This window comes from Octodon degus, unplaced genomic scaffold, assembly GCF_000260255.1.
Source record: "Octodon degus isolate 3935 unplaced genomic scaffold, OctDeg1.0 scaffold00199, whole genome shotgun sequence".
Lineage (NCBI taxonomy): Eukaryota > Metazoa > Chordata > Mammalia > Rodentia > Octodontidae > Octodon > Octodon degus.
In genome coordinates this window covers 3468169-3475509 of record NW_004524775.1, presented here as the reverse complement: position 1 = coordinate 3475509, position 7341 = coordinate 3468169, and the positions used below count along the sequence as shown (strand labels likewise).

The 7341-nt window shown below is 50.5% G+C and overlaps 1 long non-coding RNA gene across 1 annotated transcript in view; it reads left to right on the top strand.

The window, feature by feature from the left end:
- Positions 1-7341, top strand: part of LOC111813557 — a 17835-nt gene that overhangs the window by 5608 nt on the left and 4886 nt on the right. Inside the window, exon 2 of the long non-coding RNA XR_002818782.1 lies at positions 5113-5117. This is a non-coding gene — a long non-coding RNA (uncharacterized LOC111813557). The remainder of the gene's footprint in view (positions 1-5112; positions 5118-7341) is intronic.

The following is a 7341-nucleotide window of genomic DNA, read 5'->3' as shown; positions in this document are numbered from 1 at the left end:
GGCCAGCTCAGCCCACCAGCGGGCAGGGCTGGCTGGCATGTGGTGCTGGGGGATTGAACCGCGGTCCCTGATGCTTTTGCTAAGCTTGTTCTAAGTAGGCGCTTTAGACCACTGAGCCATCTCTCCAGCCCTATGTTGTTTATTATTTCTTGCCTATATCTTGTAGTATGAGAAACTACTTTGGCAGTAACAATACACAATGTACTAACCATTGTTACTCTTCTAAAAATAAAAAATAGAAAAAAAAGAACCAGCAGTAACTGACAAATGGCTGCGCCCACTGCAGAGTAAGGACCGACGCCAAGCACGTGGACACCTCAAGCGGCGACTTAACGCTGACCAGCAACTCGTGGGCTGCTCTGTCTGCGGCTGGGAACCCTGAGAAGAAAGGCTCTGCCAATGGCTTGCTCCTCACGGGTGTGCTCAACATTATTCCATACAAAAAGGGAGTTTTGTTCACCAGGTAGTGCCAAGACAGCCGAGGGCCACGTGCCGAGGAAGGAAGTCGGACCTTTACCGAACACCACAGTTAAGAATTAGTTGCAAATGCATCAAGACCTATCGGAGCCAAAGCAATAAACCTCTGAGAAGAAAACAGGCATAAACCTGCATTACCTCAGACCAGGCAGTGGCACCCAAAATACAAGCAACAAGAGAAAAAGTAAAAAGGTAAATAAGTTGGGCTTCATTGAAGTTAAAAAGGGCCAGGGAGATGGCTCAGTGGAATAAGCACTTTCCTGGCAAGCGCAAGGGCCTGAGTTCAATCCCTGGTTCTGCCAAAAAAAAAAGAAAAAGAAAAAGAAAAGATACATTGAAGTTAAAAATATGTACCAAGGGACACCTATAGGCAACCGACAGAATGGGAGAAAATATTTGCAAATCATGTATAATAAGGAACTTGTATCCAGAATACATAAAGAACACTTATAACTCAGGAATGAAAAGATAAATAATCCAGTTTTCCAATGGGCAAATGGCCTAGTAGGCATTTGTTCACACAGTTTTTATAAATGACGAAATGACCTGAAAAGATGTTCACGCATTAGTCATTAGAGAAATGCATATCAGCCAAAACCACAGAGACATATGTGCTATGGTGGCTGTAATTATTTTTTTTAATTTATTTATTTTATTTATGTGTGTGTGTGTGTGTGTGTGTGTGTGTGTGTGTGTGTGTGTGGCCAGCTCAGCCCACCAGGGGGCGGTGCTGGCTGGCATGTGGTGCTGGGGATTGAACCGTGGTCCATGTGTTTTGCTAAGCTTGTTCCAAGTAGGTGCTTTAGACCACTGAGCCATCTCACCAGCCCTGTAATTATTTTTAAAAAAGGAAATGTGCATTGGCAACTATATGAAGAAACTGAAACATCTGTCCACGGGAATATAAAGTGATGAAGCCACTTGGGAAAACTTTGAGAGCAGTTCCTCAAAAGTTAAATACAAACTTGCCATCTGACCATGTAATTCTACTTCTACTTCTCTACCTAAGAGAACTGAAAGCGTAGTCACACACAAAATACACAAATATTCATAGCAGTAGCATTTACAATTTAGTTGTGAAAACAACCCAGATTTTTGTCAATTGATGAATGTACTAAAAAAAAATGTGGTATATCCACATGCCAGAATATTATTCAGCCATGAAAAGTAATGAAATATTGATATATGGTATGAGCAGACCTTGAAAATAGTATACTAAGTGAAAGAGGACAGACGCCAAAGGCTATGTGTCACATGACCTCATTTATATTACGTGTCCAGAATAGACAGCTCCATAGAACTAGAACTAGTGCTTGCCCTGAGGCTGGGGCCAGAAGGAGTTGGGTACAGGGTTTCTGGTTGAGACGGTAAGAATGCGCTGGATGAGGCTGTGGTGTCACATAGCACTGGGTGCAGATATATGAAAACCATGCTAAAGGGAGAATTTAACAGTATGAGGATTACAGTTCCATAAAATGAGAGAAGTGGATATACAGAAAATTACATGCTTGTTGCTTGTAGATTCTGAAAGCATAAACCAAAACCGAAGTTTGGGAGCCTACGGGAAAGGCTGAGAACGGGTAGAACGGGGAGTGGAAGCAGAGTAAGGGTGCAGGCAGGGCGTCTGGGGTTGCACCTCTGGTCAAGGCACTGTGCAGCTCTGAGCCCAGAACCCCAAGTGTTTCATACACAGCCAGCCAAAGCACCTGCCAGCGGGATAGGAGGAAGAGATGATCCCACAGACCCAGCCGAGTGGCAGAAAGCACAGGCTGCCTTCGTGACTGAGGGAAACAGCATTCTGACTGTAGATGGTAAAGCTAAAGGCAAAGACTAACTAAACAGATTCTGCGCTCTATTTAGTACATTGGTTTATACAGGAGTGTAAATTAGCAATTGTGAAACTTTTCTATACTGTCAAGGTAATCAAATTTATTGTGACTAGTGAGAGTCAGGTTTGTGCCCCGGGAAAACGAGCTACAAATAAGGAAAGAGGGAGGCTGAGGGTAGGACTCAGAGGTGTCGGCGCCAGCCAGTGGCTCCGCGCGTGCACACACTGGCTGAGAGAACGGAGGGGCAGTGCGCCCTGTCAGCACCCTGCAGTCTAGCACCTCGCTTCCTAAGTGCTGCTCTCCAATTTAAAATAAAAACGAAAAACCAGTCTTTGTTTTTGTTTAATGTATTTAGTGCAGGGTCTCCAGGGTCTCGCTCCACAGATCAGACTCCTAGTGGCCCTCCTGTTTTCAGCCTCCCGAGCGCTGGGGTCACCACGCCCAGTCTCAGTCTACTCCTGGGGCGGGCGGCACTTTGGCGCTCCCAGGATCAAACCACACTCCCTGCATCTGCCTAAACAGGTGCTTTAATCCACTGAACTATCTGGCCAGCCCTAGAAAAAAGTCTTCTTAAAGAAATGGTAGTACAGGGCTGGGAGATAGCTGGGCACTATAAACGCCCGCCTGGCAAGTACAGGGTCGTGAGTTCAAGCCGCAGTACCACGAGAAACGGTAGTACACATAACGTGCCCTCGGAGAAAGGGAGCCAGGAGCCCAGCTGCAGCTCCCAGGGTCCGTGCCGGGGCAAGTTGGGCCACGCCCTCACGCTGAGCCCTCTCATTCTACCCGTAGAAGAAAAGAGAGATTTATCTCAGGCCGTGAATAAGCAAATAGGAGAGGAGGGGCGCGCTTCCTTACTGTGGAACTTCCAATTAACTGACATGGAAACAACAGAAACAGAAAATCACCATTAGGCAGACACTAGTCATCACCGTCACCGGCCAGAGCTGCTGGTGGACGCTTAAAGAACTGGGTGGAAGAGTGATGAGAGCAGGATGTTTTCGCAGACCCAAAAATATGTCCCCCAAGACACCCAAGAGTGAAGAATGTGGCGGATGCCAACCTGCCCACGGGCTGGTGCTTCCAGCACCACAGAAAAGACCTCTGTGCTCCCAGACAGGCACCGCAAAGGTGGTAGGCTTGCCGCAAACGCACAGCCCAGACCCCAGCCTGACGGTGGCCGACGCCCCCAGAGGCCTGGCCAGGCTCCTCAGGGCTTCAGACCATGAAAGACATGAAGGGAGTGTTGCAGATTCGAGGGGAACACGACAACCACCTGTAATCCAGTTACCTGTAATCCAGTTACTCTAGCCAGGGAGATAGCTCAGCAGCGTAAGTAAGCACCTGCCTGGCAAGTGTGAGGTCCTGAGTTCCATCTGCAGTACCAAAAAAAATAAATAAACTTAAGCCAGTTGCCCTGGATGAGACTCAGCCAGCAAAAGAACATGAGTGAGAAACTGTTGACCTTCAAATAACGTGTGAGAATTTGTTAGTAAGATTATATCAGTGTTGCCCCAGCTTAGGCAAGCATAGGCAAGCACAGGGACCTGGGTTCAATCCCCGGCCCCTCATGACATGCCAGCCTGCCCCTAGTCTCGGCATAGTGGAGTACCCTGTAACCCAAGCGCTGCAGAGGTTGAAAAATGGGAAGATCACTATGAGTCCCAGCTGTGTAGTAAGACCCTGTAACAACCAAATACATTTTTTTAAAAAGTTATATCAATGTTAATTTCCTCCTTTGGGGTAATTGTACTACAATTGCATTAGGTGTGAATGGAAGCTACATGATAACTATATGGGAACTACTATCTTTATAACTTTTCCGTAAAATTAAATGTATTCAAAATACAAGGCTGACCCAAAAAAAGTAGTGTTGATAAATAGACTCTGAAAGCCAGTAACAGAAGAGAGCTTCTGGTGAAAGCTTGGAGACCTGAGCTGGGCCCGTGTTGTCCAAAAGCGCTCTAACCTTCGGGTTTGGTGGCTGCCTGTCGCCCCTCGCCACCGTCTCAGTCTCTCCCCACTGGCTGTACCACAAAGGGAACGTCCTGAGCAAGTCATCCCCCCACCAGCCGCCTCGGGAAAGGCTCCTCACTCTAGGGCACCCCTCTGCGGGCTCCAGACTTCCTCCGCCCTTCTGTGTGGCCCTGTGTGTGGTGGATTTCAGTGTCACCCTGGTATGCTGACGTGGAGAAGCCTCTATCCACCACAATTCCTCCTAGAAGCACTTTCATGTATATAATTTCTTTTAGAAGAAACCCTTCATAAGCCACTTGGGGTACAAAGTGGCAGATGTAGTGACAAACACTAGTCCCTGAAGCCTGAGCTTCTCAGAGCACAGAGGTGAAGGTAGTTACATAGAATTGTGGAGCTAAGGAAACCAGTTTCCCTGTGCCAGGGATATGCCAGCGGAGTGCCAGTGGGGTGGGGGGACCCCGCAGGATGGGGGACCCAGAGAAACTCTAGAGCCACGATGTGCACCTGGGTGGGTTCACGCTCTCTGCTCTCCCCACAAACATTTAGTGATCACAGCTGTGTGCGGGTCCTGGCGCGCGAGCAGAGAGCTGACTAGTGCGGGATAGAGAACTCAAACCCTATAGGCCTGAGAGGAATGCTGGCTGCCTCAAAGGCTCCCCAGAGTGGCTTGCGCTAGCTGGAGGCCAGGTCATGCCCCCTCAGACCCTGTGTTCCAAGGCAAGCTGTGAGGAGGTGTTGCTGAGAATCTCATAGAGAAAACAGGTGCCCCTGCCTGCCTCGCAGAGCTGCCCCAGAGGCAGGTGGGACCCCTCCACTCCCCTTGTCACAGTGCGTGTCCCTCTTGACCTTGCACCCCACCGGTGCGCGGTGTGCGGCGGGGTGTGGTGTGCAGCTCTGCAGGGTGGCGGGCTGTGGCCCTGGGCACACAAGTCAGAAGTGATGGCTTGTTCTGAGCCAGTTCCATCCCCAGCGGCTGATGACAGAGAAGCTGAAGGAGGGGACCAGTGAAGTACTGCAGAAGTAGGGCTCCAGCTTCAAGCTGAGCTGACCGCTGGGGAGCTGCTAACCAGGATAAGCGGTGGAGGAAAAGTTATGGCCTGGTGTCACAAGGGAAAGCCCAATGACCACTGCCGCCTGGCCTGCTGGCTGCGACTGCCTTTGGCTCCCAAACTGTGAAAGTGAAGCGCACAGAAAGCAGCGGCCCGCAGTGGGAGAGGAAGGCAAATCCACTCTTCTAAGGTCTTGGCTTCTGTCGTCTAAGGGAGAGCACTGACTCACTTATATCCATGATCCCGTCCTTATGTTTACAGACCTAAAACTTAATTTTTGTCAGCATGCCACAGGAGCAAAGGAAAAAGCAAAATGCATAAATTAAGACAGCTAAGTAAAGGGCGTGGCCTGCACACCTGCAACCTCTGCCCCTTGGGCCGCTGGGCAGGAGGATCACAAGTTCGAGCCCAGGCTGGGCAATTTATTGACTGAGAGCTTGTGTTGAAATTTTAAAAAATTTCAAAAACAGGGCTGGGGTTGTAGCTTATTGAGAAATCCCCAGTACTGAGAGGAAGGGGAGAGGAAGAAGAGGAAAGTTGCCACAATTCTGTTTGGTGGAATAAAGGGCATGGAGGAGAGGATTTGCAGACCCCAGAGCCCAGCGTCTGGTTGGGTGGCAACCAGAGTGAAGTGGAGGAGCCCTGTGAGCAAGCCAGCCGAGCCGCCCAAGGCACCTCCAGGCTGTGGAAGAGTAGCGCTGCTGCTCGGGCGGCCTGCTGCGCTCTGCGAGGTACTGTCTGTCTGCTGAGTCCCTCTCGGAATCTCTGGCTGATCCCAAGGGCTCGCCTGGGTTCAATGCCCAGACTGCAAAAACGCAAGGGCAAAACAGCCTCGCCCAGCTAGCTGAAGCTGTGATTCTTTGGTGGAAAGTGACTTCCTCGCTTACTCCTTTCCCGGAGAACAATTCTGCAGTCAACTCTGCTTCCAGGACAGTCCTTGTGCCTCGAGGTCTGGGCAACACGGAGTGTGAAGTCCACCCAAGGGCTCTGTGGACCTGGCAGCCCTGCGGAGCCCGGGAACCTGTTTTGTTAGCCCGGGGAAGCCATACATCTCTGAGGCAGAAACAAAGATCTTAGGAAGACTGAGTAATCTGAGAAGTTTCCGGTATTGGGCATAGGGTGTGCTTAACACCACAGGGTGGTGTGAAGGTGAGGAAAAGAGGTGGGCAGGGCGCTCTCTGGCGGGGCAGGAAGGCGGTGAAAGGCCGCAGCCATCCTGAGGACCTCGAAGATCTTTGACTCTTGCTGCCGCAGAGCTGTGCGTGGCGAGGTGCTGAAACATGCCCCACGCAGAAGCTGTGGGCTTGCTTGCTACCTGGGTGCGCTGTGCCGAGGGCGTGGTGTGGGTCACGAGAGTGACACTAAGAGACACGGGGGTAGGTCGGCCCAGCACGGTGACTCCCAGCTCCCAGAGAGGCAGAGCGTAGACCATGGTGGCACCTTGTGGAGCTCACTGCTAAAACAGGAAGCAAGCTCAGGCAGTGGCGCGGGCTCAGGTTGTGTCACAGATGTGTGGGCCACCGGCTGTTCCAGCTGCTCATCACTCTGCTGTTCACTGCAGTCACTCCTCCACTTTCACTTTCTGGGGACACTGGTCATGGATTGGTTCTCATACAAACTAGCTGAGATTTATCTGTTAAGGCAAAAAAAGTCACAGCCTGACAGTCAGCTGCTGTGCAATTCAGCCTGTGGTCATGTGGCAGGGGACCCACCAGCACCATGGAAGGTGATGTCGCTACACATCAGGCTGCTGCAGCCCCATGGCACCCTCCAGCGGGGCTGACCCAGAGAGCAGCGGCACTGAAGGAGTTTTTGTCTGCATGTCCTGCGGGGTGTTACAAGCCAGCTCCCTGACAACAGCTTTGCATTCTCAGCAGAAGGACTTGAAATCATGGCAGTTGGTTTGAGTGACAAGGAGTAGGGAGCCAGAGCCAGACCTGTCTCAGTCCAGAGAGTCTGTATTGGTAATCCCAGGGAACAATTAGTGGGATTCCAAAATCCAATCTACC